The sequence below is a fragment of the Odocoileus virginianus genome, unplaced genomic scaffold (genome assembly GCF_023699985.2).
Source record: "Odocoileus virginianus isolate 20LAN1187 ecotype Illinois unplaced genomic scaffold, Ovbor_1.2 Unplaced_Contig_3, whole genome shotgun sequence".
In the NCBI taxonomy this organism is placed as follows: domain Eukaryota; kingdom Metazoa; phylum Chordata; class Mammalia; order Artiodactyla; family Cervidae; genus Odocoileus; species Odocoileus virginianus.
This window is the reverse complement of record NW_027224320.1, coordinates 980,593-994,662: the sequence shown is the minus strand read 5'-3', so window position 1 is coordinate 994,662 and position 14,070 is coordinate 980,593.

Below are 14,070 nucleotides of genomic sequence, written 5' to 3'. Positions count from 1 at the left end.
CCGTCTGTCTTGGGTGCCCTGCACCGCGTGGCTCATGGTTTCATTAAGTTACACAAAGCTGGGACCCACGTGATCAGTTTGGTTAGTTTTCTGTGACTGTGGTTTTCATTCTGTCTGCCCTCTGATGGATGAGGATAAGAGGCTTGTGCAAGCTTCCTGATGGGAGGGACTGGCTGTGGGGAAAACTGGGTCTTGCTCTGGTGGGCAGGGCCATGCTCAGTAAATCTTTAATCCAATTTTCTGCTGATGGGTGGGGCTACCGCTCCCTCCCTGTAGTTTGGCCTGAGGGGTAATGGTGACCTCCAAAAGGACTTGTGCCTGCCAGCCGTGCCTCCTAGAACTGCCGCCCTGACCCCGCAGCAGGCCACTTTGTCAACAAGGGTCTGTCTAATCAGAGCTATGGTTTTCCCAGTAGTCATGTATGGATGTGAGAGTTGGGCCACAAAGAAGGCTGAGCGCCGAAGAATTGATGCTTTTGAACTGTGGTGTTGGAGAAGACTCTTGAGAGTCCCTTGAACAGCAAGGAAATCAAGCCAGTCAATCCTAAAGAAAATCAACTGTGAATATTCATTGGAAAGACTGCTGCTGAAGCCAAAGCTCCAATACTCTGGCCACCTGATGCAAAGAGCTGACTCACTGGAAAAGACCCTGATGCTGGGAAAGACTGAGGACAGGAGAAGGGGATGACAGAGGATGAGATGGTTGGATGGCATCACTGACTCAATGGACATGAATTTGAGCAAACTCTGGGAGATAGTGATGGATGGGGAAGCCTGGCATGCTGCAGTCCATGGGCTCGCAGAGTCGGCCACGCCTGAGTGACCGAGCAGCAATAGGGAAGTGTACATTTAACAATGCGTTTGGCAGCATGGTTTCATAGGACACAGGTTTTCAGGCATGTGGTATTTACGAAGGCAACGTGGGGGATTTTCCTGGTGGTCCAGTGGCTAAGACACAGTGTTCCCATGCAGGGGGCCCTGGTTCAATTCCCGGTTGGGGGCCTAGAGCTCACATACCATAACGAGGAGCTCACATGCCACAACTAAAAATCCTGCAACTAAGATCCGGAGCAGCTAAATAAATAAATATTAAAAAAAAAAACAAAACACCAACTACAGAAACACAAAGGGATTTGGAGAGGAGAGTTGATGCTGTTTTATGAGTGAAAGTCACTCTATATAGTCCACAGGATTCTCCAGGCCAGAACACTGGAGTGGGCAGCCTTTCCCTTCTCCAGGGGATCTTCCCAACCCAGGGATTGAACCCAGGTCTCCCACATTGTGGGCAGATTCTTTACCAGCTGAGCCCCCAAGGGAAATTGTTTTATAAGTAATAGTAATACTATGTCTCACACATAAAGCGTTCACCGTATGTCTAGCGTTAACGGGTCAGCACTTGAACGTGTCAGTTCATGTAACCTTCACAGTCCTTCTATGAAGCCCTGTGTCATCACCTCCCTGTTACTGGCGAGGAAGCTGGAACATACAGAGGTCAAGCAGCTTGCTCAAGAAGACGGAGCCTGCGTCCCGGAGCTGACTCAGACCCCAGCGTCTGTGCCCTTCACAAACCTCTCTGATCAAAACCAGCCAGTTAAAAACCGACCCGGAGAAAAAGTGCTATGGTTTAGAAGAGCTGTGTGCCGTGACCCCTCCAGCCCCCACGCCCCGCAGACCGTCTGGAAGTGGCATACAGACGCAGCACTTTCTGCAGTTACTCAACTGTTACTGGGTTTTCCCAGCCTGAACACGTTGGAGACTTCATTTGCCTTCAGAGTCCAAGTTCAGCTCTAGGGCAGCGGCATCTATTTCAAGAGAAGTTGAAAAAAAGATTTTTTTTTTAAAATGAAGATATGCTTGTGTGACCCACCACAGTTCCTGGCTGGCAGAGTCCGTTTCACTTGCGCTGAGTGGCCCCGATGGAATATTTTTCAGTGCGCACATCTTTAACTGCCCCATTAACCAGATTAGTCCGTGGGAGCATTCTCCTTCACCGCTGAGCGCAAATCTCATTACCGCGATTGGGCCCAGTTACTAATTGCTGACATCCTGGACCCGCCAGATGCGTTTGAAGGGGGGCGGTGTGTGGGTGGGAACATGTGTGCTCATCTTGGTGGATTGGATTGTACCTAATGGCGTTTCCCGGTAGGCCTGCCCTGGTTCTTGAATACATAGCGAAAAGAGCCCTCCACAGAATGACTTTCTGAGGATGACCTTGGAGACCCTCTGGGCCCACGGTTACCTGGACCCGCAGGTTGGCGTGGGGGGACCAGAACCAGGCTGTGCTGTCGGCAGGCTGGAGCCAGCGCCCCTGCCCCCAGCCGGGATCCTGCGTGGGTGTCCCTGGTTGAGCTGCGGCCACGCCACGGAGCCTGCACTTCGCCGTGTCGATGGACCACGTGCTCTGTATTGAATGTCTTTCGTGCCAGCGACCTGTGCTTTAAACACCATTTATTTCCAAGGCTTCTCTAAACAGAAAGTGAACTATGCACTGTGCTTGGTCGCTCGGTCGTATCCAGCTCCTTGGGGTCCCACGGGCTGTAGCCCGCCAGGCTCCTCCGTCCATGGGATTCTCCAGGCAAGAACGCTGGAGCGGGTTACCATGCCCTTCTCAAGGGGATCATCCTGACCCTGGGATCGAACCCAGGTCTCCCGCTCTGCAGACGGATTCTTTGTCATCTGAGCCACCAGGGAATGAACACTCGCCCCAGAGTTGCAGGAACCCTGCAAGTGAGATGGATGAAGACACAGCCGAGGGGTTAGCTTCCAGATGTGTGGTTGCCTTTATCAGAAAGGAAAGTGAGTGACGATGGAGAGAGATCCAGACGCGTGAAGGCCTGACCGTTTTCCTCAGGAAGATAAAGAGCCGAAGGGGCTTTCCCACAGCGAGCTGAGCGGCGCTGGGTCTGTCTGTGAACACCCATCCGTCCTCCCCAGGACCCTCTGGCCGCGCCAGGCTGCAGGAGAGGAGAGGACGAGGGACACAGAGGTCTGCCAGCGGGGGCCCAGGGTCTGCTTCTGCCTCCCCCGCGTGGACGTGGGGAACGGGCCGGTTGCCTTGCTGTGATATTGCACCTGTTAATTCACTTCCCTGTCTTGGTCCCAGTTGATGCAACTACTGGGGGAACCACACTAAAGGGATATAAATCCCCCAAGTGGGATTTAAATCCTTCCTTCCTGACTCCTAGTGGTCAACAGAAGGCAGAGACGTGCCTTGACCATCACACTGCCCTGCTGGTACAACCACCTCCAGCAACATCGACAGCAGTGTCCTCGTGAAGGGTTGTGGAGGCTGAGGCACCTCAGCAGCCTTTCTGTGTCCACATGCGCCTTACGACTTGGACGTTCGTTTAACACGCAGTAGCACTTTCTCAGGGCTTCCCTTGTAGCTCAGTCAGTAAAGAACCCGCCTGCAGTGCAGGAGACCTGGGTTCGATCCCTGGGTCGGGAAGATCCCCTGGAGAAGGAAATGGCAACTCACTCCAGTATCCTTGCCTGGAAAATCCCATGGACACAGGAGCCTGGCGGGCTGCAGTCCATGGGGTTGCGAAGAGTTGGGCACGACTGAGTGACTAAGACTCACTTACTTTCTCAATAACAGTGAGCATTCATGGCCCCACATCTCCTATGAACAAAGAATTTATGAAGAAGGAACTTCAGACTATGGGAAAAATAAAGAAAGGTGGTCAAGGCAGAAATGATGTGAGGAAATTTTAAAACACATTTCCATAAGACAGAACAACAGAACCAACATCCCCTGTCATAGCAAGAGCAGGAATAGTTAACATTTTTAGTTACTGCATTGGGTAACGAATGTAACCATTTTAGTTATATCCTATTAACCTGTTCTGTCATTTGTAAATTTTTTTCATAGATAGCATATACAGGAGAAAATGTTACCTTTTCCCTCCCTTCATCCAGATTCTCAGTGATTTTAAAAGAGGTTTAGGCTTCCAGTTCAAGACGGCGGAGTGGAAGGACATGCTCTCATCTCCTCCTGTGAGAGCACCAAAACTGCAACTAGCTGTTGAACAACCATTGACAGGAGGATGCTGGAACCCACCAAAAGCAGATACCGCACACGCAAGATGCAGCAAGGCAGTAGGATGCGTGCAATAAAATCAAATCCCTGAGGAGGCGTGGGTTGGCAGGGGATCCCCACAGGGGCAGGACGCTGGCAGCATCAGTCCTGGAAGATCCTCCTTGGTGTAAGTCCTCTGGAGGTCACCAGTAACCCCACCACAGAGGCTGTGGGCCCTAGGGCTGGGTCAAACAACTACCAGGGAGGGAGTGCAACCCCACCCATCAGCAGATAATTGGATTAAAGCTTTACTGAGCAAGGCCCTGCCCACCAGAGCAAGACCCAGTTTTTCCCATCATCAGGAAGCTCTTAGCCTCTTAGCCTCCTCCATCAGAGGGCAGACAGAAGAAGCAAGAAGAAGCACAATCCCACAGTGGCTAAAACAAAAACCACGTTAGAGAGAGTTCATTATGATGAAAAAGCAGACAGTCATGTACCAGGTGAAGGGACAAGATAAAACCCCCCAGAACAACTAAGTGAAGTGGAGATAAGCCACCTTCCAGAAAAAGAATTCAGAATAGCGATAGCGAAGGATCTTGGGAAAACAATGGAGAAGATGCAAGAAATGTTTACCAAAGACCTAGAAGAACTAAAGAACAAACAAACAGAGATGAATAATACACTAGAAGGAATCAATAGCAGAATAACTGAGGCAGAAGAACAGATAAATGACCTGGAGGACAGAATGGTGGAAATCACTGCCACAGAACAGAATATAGAAAAAAGAATGAAAAGAAATGAAGACAGACTAAGAGAGACCTCTGGGACAACATTAAATGCACCAATATTCACATATATAGGGATCTCAGAAGGAGAAGAAAGAAAGGACCTGAGAAAATATCTGAAGAGTAAGAGCTGAAAACTTCCCTAACATGGGAAAGGAAATAGTCAACCAAGTCCAGGAAGCAGAGAGAGTCCCAGGCAGGATAAACCCAAGGAGGAACACACCAAGACACATAGTAATCAAACTGACAAAGACAAAGCAAATAGAGCTAAAAGCAGCAAGGGGAAAAGGACAAACAACATACAGGGACCTCCCATCAGGCCATCAGCTCATTTCTCAACAGAAACTCTACACATCGGAAGGGAATGGCATGGTATGTCTAAAGTGATGAAAGGGAAGAACCTACAATCAGGAATACTCAACCCAGCAAGACTCTCAGGTTCGATGGAGAAATCAAAAAACTTTCCAGACAAGCAAAAGTTAAAAGAATTCAGCAACACCAAACCAGCTTTACAACAAATGCTAAAGGAATTTCTCTAGGCAGGAAACACAAGAGAAGGAAAAGACCTACAGAAAATAAAACCCCAAACAATTAAGAAAACAGTAATAAGATCATACATACTGATAATTACTTTAAGTGTAAATGGATTAAATTCACCAACCAAAAACATGGACTGGCGGATGAAAACACGTGCATGTATGCACTCCAACTTACCACATCATTCTGCTTGACCCCCAAATTGTATGTAATTATTTTATATTGTTAGGTTAATCATGTTCCCATTATGATTTGCAACTATAATTATCTTTTATTTTTTTGTCTGGCTATTGATTGTGAAAACTGATAAACATCTTTTACTACTGTGATTATGTAGCTGTTACTCACTTAATACCCTTGTATCATGATTGATCAATAGAAATCTACATCACCAAAACTCCGATTTAATAGAAAAACCTGTAATCACTTTTTAAAATCCAGATGCACATCAGAATTATCTTGGAATTTTTTGAAAAATGCAAATGCCCAGGTATTGCTTTTTTCCCTCCAGACCTCCAGATCTGTTTCTAAGGGCCAGCCATGTTTAAAAACATCTGGACTATATGATCATTTTTTACTTTTATCTAGTTTGTTTCGCTTTTTCTATTTTATATTCAGTGGTCCTATAATTTGTTTTCTAACTTCTCCATCTCTTTTTTTTTTTATGTTCTTGCTCAAGCTTTTGTCAAGCATAGTAGAAAACCTTTTGTATGCATGTACATAAATAGTACATATAATATATATTATAGAAAACTTAAGAATTTTTTGCCTAACTAAAAAATTTATGACATTTTGATTCTACTTGTTTGACTTAGTATGAATAGAATGCTAAATTTCTAAATTAAAGAAATAGATACAAACAAGCAATAGAGGTTTATAGCCCAAGGAACTGTAGTCAATGTCTTGTAATAACCTGTAGTGGAGAATGACCTCAAAAACAGTAAATGTCACCTTACTGTGCACCTAAAACGCTGTAAGTCAACCATGCTTCATAAAATATGTATCTATTAAGGAAAAACCTTTAAATAGAGAAAAAATAAAAGAGGTTTAGACTTGGAACCATTGAACCCACGTTTCAGGCTCCGCTGTGTTGAAAGAGAAAGAACCCGTGAGAGAGGAAGAGGCGGAGATGATGGGGAACCAGTTGTATCACAGAATTCATGTCACTCCAGAACTCATGGCTTAAAGCAGCTGCCATTCATTCGGCTTGTGACTCCGGCCCGTCCCGGCCGGGCTCCCCCAGGCTCATGGGCAGCGGCAGGTCAGCGGGGCACAGGTGCCGATGACCCGCAGCCTCCCCCGCACGCCTCGCCCTCCCGCTCTGTGACCCTTACTCCTGGAGCCGCCCGAGCTCGTTGAGCTGGTTGGAGCAGCGGGAAGCGAGAGGGAGGAGAAGGGTGCCTGGCCCCTTGGAACGGGCACAGGGGCGCAGCGCTATTTCCAGCACGTTCGATTGGGCAGAGCGGCTCGTGGAGCCGGTGCAATCCAGGGCAGCGGAGCAGGGCCACGCGTGTCCTCGGGAGAGCTGCAGTCACAGCGCAGATGGCGCGGGGACCGAGCGGCCCTCCGCCCGACTGTTGGCGCCACAGACCCTCACGCCCACCGAGGACGTTTCTGGGGCTGCGTCCTGGGCAACCGCACCCGGCAGTTGGTCCTGCCTCTTTAAGGAGCCCCGAGAAATTCAGTTACTCTCAGTCCCCTTCGGCGCCCCTGCCTACTTCCTGCCTTCCCCGCAGACGTTTCCAGCCTTTTCCGCCCTCCTCAGACCTCGGGGTGTCTGGAAGGCCACACAGGAGCCTGCAGGGCGGTTACCTCTGGGGGCAGCAGTGGGGAGGAGGCTTGCCCTTCCCTGATAACTCGTTGCTCTCAGCATTTTTTAAATAGCTTTATTTATCGTTTTTGGTTGTGCTGGGTCTTTGTTGCTGCGCGGGCTGCTCTCTGGCTGTGTGGGGGCTTCTCTGGTCGTGGAGCACGGGCGCAGAGGCTGTGGCGTACAGGCTTAGTTCCACGGCCTGTGAGCTCTTCCCGGATTAGGGATCGAACCCGGTCTCCTGCAGGCAGACTCTACCCGAGCCACCAGGAAAGCGCATGTTGGCGTTTTTCACACGTGAACATGTTGCCTTAACTTAGAAATGGTGAGAGCGGAAGGTGCCGCCGTACTGAGTCCTCGACCTTCGCTCTCTGCTCCACCCAGCCCCAAGCCGTGTCGCTGAGGTCAGCACCGCTGAGCTCCGAGTCCAGGCTGTCAGGCCCCAAATCCATCGACTTCACGCCTGCTGCACTGCCTCCGGTTCACTGAAAACATCCGGACATTTTTCTCCACCTGCCACCTCACTCATGTTCCACTCACTTCCTAGCTCAGCTCAGGCTGTCTTTTGCCCCGATTGCCCGTGACCTGCGTTCTCTCCAGGGTCACACGTGACCTCCTTGTCGTCAGGTCTGTTGGCCACACCTCGGGCCTCTTGGTTGACTCCTGGACGGTGGTGTTAGACTCTGTTGGCCCTTTCTTCTCACAGTACCTTTGGATTCCCCTGAGATGACCCAGGTCCTCCTCTGTCTCCATCATCTTTGCGCACGGTACCCCCACCCCTGCCACATTTCCCCCTGGCCCACATTTCCCCCGGCCCATGTCTCCCCGTGGCTCAAGTCTCCCCCTGGCCCACGTCTTCCTCTGGCCCACGTCTCCCCCTGGCCCACGTCTCCTCGTGGCCCACGCCTCCCCCTGGCCCACGTCTCCCCCTGGCCCACGCCTCCCCCTGGCCCACGTCTCCCCCTGGCCCACGCCTCCCCCTGGCCCACGTCTCCCCATGGCCCACGCCTCCCCCTGGCCCACGCCTCCCCCTGGCCCACGTCTCCCCCTGGCCCACGTCTCCCCCTGGCCCACGCCTCCCCATGGCCCACGCCTCCCCCTGGCCCACGTCTCCCCTTGGCCCACGTCTCCCTCTGGCCCACGTCTTCCTCTAGCCCATGTCTCCCGGACAATATGGTCTGTTCTCATGTACGCAGTTGCTTCCAGACGCCTGCGACTCATTCCGCACCTGCCGCTGCCCACCAGGCCTCTCCTTGGATGTCCCAGAGAACCCAAAGTGGCTAGAATTGTTACCCCACCATCAAAACCTGCCCTCCCTCCTCTCTCCCAATTCAGTAAAACAGGCCAGAGGCCCTAGGACTCGCTCTTCTGGACGAAGGTGTGGCCAAGGGGCAGATACTTGTATCACATGAAATTAAAAGTCCAAGAGATGGGTTCAAAGGCAGAATGGAGGTGATAGAGGAAAAGAATCGGTGAAGTGGGAGACAGCACACTAGAAATTATCCAGTCTGGACAACAAGAGAGAAAATAGACTGGAAAAGCGTGAGCAGACTCTGGAAGTGCTCTGGGACCTAGGGAACTATAATGAGGAGTCTAACATTCATAGGGCTTCCTAGGTGGCTCGGTGGTGGAGGATCCACCTGCTAATACAGGCGATGCTGGTTCGATCCCTGGGCAGGGGAGATCCCCTATGGCAGCCCACTCCAATATTCTTGCCTGGAAAATCCCATGGACAGAGGCGCCTGGCAGGACACCCTCCGTGGGGTTGCAAAAGAGTCAGACACGACTTAGTGACTAAACAACAAGATTCATGTCATTGGGGTCCCAAAGGGAGAGGAGAAAAGATGTTGGGGCTGAAGAACATAAAGGCTGAAAGTGCACTGGATTCAACAGGAGACTTAAAGGCACAAATCCAAGAAGCCGAACAAACTCAGATGACACGTACTTGAAGAGATCCAGGCTGAGACACTTCCACCAAACCTCAGAGAACTAAAGACAGAAGTCCTGCAAGCAGTGAGAGAAAGGATGCGTTGCATGTAAGAGAAACACAATTCGAACAACAGTGGACATCTCCTCAGATTCTACGAGGATGTAGGAGAATGGAAAACTGGTTTCAAGTGCTGAAAGAAAAGAACTGTGAACCAGAATCCGACATCCAGCAAACATACCCTTCAGGAAAGAAGGAGCGTCAAGACATTCTCAAATGAAGGGATGTTAATAGAATTTTTTTCCCCCAGAAGACCTATCCTCAAAGAATGGCTAAAGGAAGTTCTCTAAACAGAAACAAAATGATAAAAAAAATGATCCTTGGACTACCGGGAAGGAATAAAGACTATGGTGAGCAAAAATATGAGAAAATAAAATAAGTTTTACTTTTCCTCTTGAGTTTTCTAAATTATATCTGATGAGCAAAGCAAAAATTATAACAATCTGATGTGGTTCTCAATGTATGTAGAGGAAATATTTGACAATCGTAGTATAAATGGGGGAGGGTGAATGGATATAAGGAGATACTAGGTTTTTATATTTCACTAAACCTGGTAAATGACATCAGTAACCCACGATCTATGTGTGTGTGTGTGTGTACATGTATGTTTGTATGTATACACATATGTATCCACTCTTGAAACAACCACTGAAAGTTTGCACAGAGACACTCAAACACAGTATAGACAAATAAAAACAGAATTATAAAAAGATCCTGTTCTAGTAACCCACAGGAGGGCACAAAAAAAGACAGAAAAATGAAAAACAGAGATGACAGAAAACAAGTAAAATGGTGGACTTAAGCCCAACTTAAGGCTTCCACTGTGGCTCAGCTGGTAAAGAATCCACCTGCAATCCAGGAGACCTGGGTTCGATTCTTGGAGAAGGGAAAGGCCACCCACTCCAGTATTCTGGCGTGGAGAATCCCATGGACTGTATAGTCTACGGGGTCACAAAGAGTCGGACATGACTGAGCAACTTCCACTCAGTAAGCCCAACTTAACAATAATTACAGTAAATGTTCTAAATATACAAATTAGAAAATAGAGATTAGCAGATTTTTTTCTGCTGGCCATGTGGCATGTGGGATCTTAATTCCCTCACCAGGGATTGAACGGGCACCACCTACATTGGAAGTGCAGATTCTTAACCTCTGGACCATCAATGAAACAGTGACAGACTTTATTTTCTTGAGCTCCAAAATCACTGAGGACAGTGACTGCAGCCATGAAATTAAAAGACGCTTGCTCCTTGGAAGGAAACTCACGACAAACCTAGCCAGGGCATTAAAAAGCAGAGACACTACTTTGCTGACAAAGGTCCACATAGTCAAAGCTTTAGTTTTTCTGACAGTCATGAGAGCTGGACCATAAAGAAGGCTGAGCACCGAAGAATTGATGCTTTCAAACTGTGGTGCTGGAGAAGATCCTTGAGAATCCCTTGAACTGCAAGGAGATCAAACCAGTCAATCCTAAAGGATATCAACCCTGAATATTCATTTGGGGAACTGATGCTGAAGCTCCAGTACTTTGGCCACCTGATACAAAGAGCCAACTCATTGGAAAAGACCCTGATGCTGGGAAAGATTGAAGGCGGGAGGAGAAGGGGACGACAGAGGATGAGATGGTTGGATGGCATTGCCGACTCAATGGACATGAGTTTGAGCAAGCTCCAGGAGATGGTGGTGGACGGGGAGGCCCGGTGTGCTGCGGTCCGTGGGGTCGCAGAGTCGGACACGACTGACTAAACAACAATAACAGGGAAGTTTCCAGAATGATTTATTTTTACACGACTCAACTCTGCTGCCTGTAAGAAACTCACTTAAAATGTAATGACAGTCTACATGGAAAACCCCAAGGAAACTACAAAAACAAACAACAACCAGCACCTCCTGAATCTAATAAGTGAGCTCAGCAAGGCCAAAGGATACAAACTCAACATTCAATTGTATTTCCAATCACTGGAAGTGAACACGCAGAAACCAAAATTTAAAATAGACTTAATTCTAATTTTAATATGTTTACAATTATTTGAAAAAAGAAAGGTGTAAATTTGACAAAACATGTACAAAACTCACATCCTGAGAACCACACAACGCTGAGAGAAGTGAAAGACAGACAGGGAGTGGCATACCGTGATCATGGATTCAGAGCCAGCATCCCGAAATGTCAGTCATCAGGAAACTGATATACATGTATACATGATATACATGTTTATAGCTCCCATCAAAATCCTGCCAAGATTTTTTACAGATATAGACAAGATTGTTCAAAAATTTACATCAAAAGGTAAAGGAACTTATCTTTAGCTTAAAAAATTATAAATAAGCATAAGGTGGGAGGAATCGACTTTAAGACTTACGAGATAGACACAATATTGAAGACTATGGGTGCTGATAAAGAAACAGACACAGACCTATGGGCCGGAGTAGAGAATTCAGAAATAGATCTAACAGGTTTGGCAAACTGAATCTCTACAGGGACACAAGACAATTCAAGGCTTGAGGGAGAGGCAGCCTATTCCGCAAACTGTGCTGCAGCAGTGGACAACAGAAATAAAGCAAAAACCCTCTGATCTTAATCTCACACCCGATACAACAGTTAGCCCAGACTCGGTGAGAGACGGAAATGTGAAACATAAAGGGAAAAACAGGAGGAAATCTTCAGATGTGGTATGAGGCAAAGGACCATGAAACAAAACACTTATAAATTGCATCTTATAAAAATGAAAAACTTTTACTTTGTAAAAGACCATGCTGACGGGATGAAAAGACAAGCCCTAAGTGAAAATATTTGCAAATCACATATCCAACAAAGGATTAGTATCTACAATATATAAAGAACTCTCAGGACTCAAAAGTAAAAACAAAAACAAAAAGTCCAATTAGAAAACGGCCAAAAGCCATGAAGAAGCATTTCCATAAACTGGATATATAGATGGCAAATAAGTATATAAGAGATAGTCAGCAACGCGAGACATTTGTTGTCGTTTAGTCACTAATTCACGTCCAACTCCTCGCAACCTTGTGGACTCTAGCCTGCCAGGCTCCTCTGTCCACGGGACTCTCCAGGCAAGAGTACTGGAGTGGGTTGCCTATGCCTTCCTCCAGGGGATCTTCCCAACCCAGGGGTTGAACCCCTGTCTCCTGCTTCGGCAAGCGATTCCTTACCACTGAGCCAACTAGGAACCCCACCATGAGCCATCAGACAAATGCAAATTGAAACCACGGTGAGATACTACTACACATCTAACAACGGCAAAACAGAAACAAAAAACAGAGAGACACTGTGTGCTGATGGAGGGTACTGGGAGACCGAATCTCTTAGCAAGTTTCTGGTGGGAATAAGAAATGGAACAACCATTTCTGCTCTGAAACACGTTTCGGAGCAATCGCTTTCAACACCCAACATGCAACTTCCATAGGGCCCAGGAGTGTAACTCCTGGGCACTTATCCCAGAGAAATAAAGATTTACATTCATGCATGAATATTTACAGAAGTTTCATTCATAGTAGCCAGACACTGAAACAACCCAGATGTTGTTCACCTGCTAAACAATGTGGTATGTTCGTACCGTCGGATATTACACGACAACCTGGAAATGCTGAAAGAAGAGTGAATCCTAAGAGGTCACACACTGTGCAATTCAATTGATAGAACTTCTTGAAATCACAAAATTTTACAGTTGGAGAACATCTTAAACTGGCTGCCAGGGGTTATGGAGGGAATCTGGACAGGAGAGGAGGGTGTAACCATACGGAATCTTTGTGGGGTTGGAAGGTTATGCGGTTTGTCAACATCCATGTCCAACTTGGCTGTTGGCCTAGAGTTTTGCAACACTTTATCACTGGAACAAAGGGCACACACCATCTCTCTCTATTATTTCTGAATTGAATCTACGTTTATATAGTTGAATGAGTCTACAACCTTCTCAGGATAAAAAGTTTGATTAAAACAGCTGATAGAGAACAGCATGATCTCACCCATCCCCCAGAGCCCCACCCCCACACCCCCATTTATGTTGGTAAGCAAACTAGGAGAAACTAGTGCAGAACAGAGCGTTTTTATTGTTTAATTCTTGGCCGTTGCAGGCCTTTATTGCTGCGCGGGCCTCCTCCGGTTGTGGTGAGCCGGCCTCTCATCGCAGCGGCTTCTCTTGCTTCAGGGCTCATGGGCTCAAGGGCCTCAGTAGTTGCGACACAGCCTCAGAAATTGTGGAGCACAGGCTCAGCAGCTGTGGGGCAGGGGCTTAGCGGCTTAGCTGTGGGACCTTCCCAGCCCAGGAAGGTGGACTCTTTTCCACTGGGCCACCCTTGAAGCCCCCCCAAGCCCCGAACCCCCTTTTCTGCTGGAGTTCTGTGAACAGTCCCCCAGACTTCCACACTGTGTATGTAAAATCCCGAAATGCTGGAGCTGGCAAACTCTGAAACAGCTATGCTTGCCTGGTAGCTCAGCTGGTAAAGAATCCGCCTGTAATGCATGAGACCCCAGTTCAATCCCCGGGTCGGGAAGATCCCCTGGAGAAGGGGAAGGCTGCCCACTCCCGTGTTCCGGCCTGGAGAATGCCACGGCAGAGGAGTCTGGTGGGCCACAGTCCATGGGGTCAGAGCCAGACACAACTGAGTGACGTTCACTTGCCTTCGTATTAAAGGGGGCTTGTTGTGCTTTGGGGACCCCACAAGGTCCCTCGGACCCTAAACTGGCTCTGGAGTGAATCCCCGTCCAGGTGCCAGCCGTGTGCCAGCCCCGCTGTTCCGAGGCCAGAGGCCTGTGACCTGCCACGAGGCAGGGCTCACACTCCAGCTGTTGTTTGCTTTAAGTTAGCTCGTAGGCCTTGAGCGGCCGGGGCCACCCCACACACGGGCCGTGTGACTCTGGAGACAGTGGCTCTTTTCAACACTGCTGTGGTGTCAACTTGTTTGTGACCGAGGGAAGG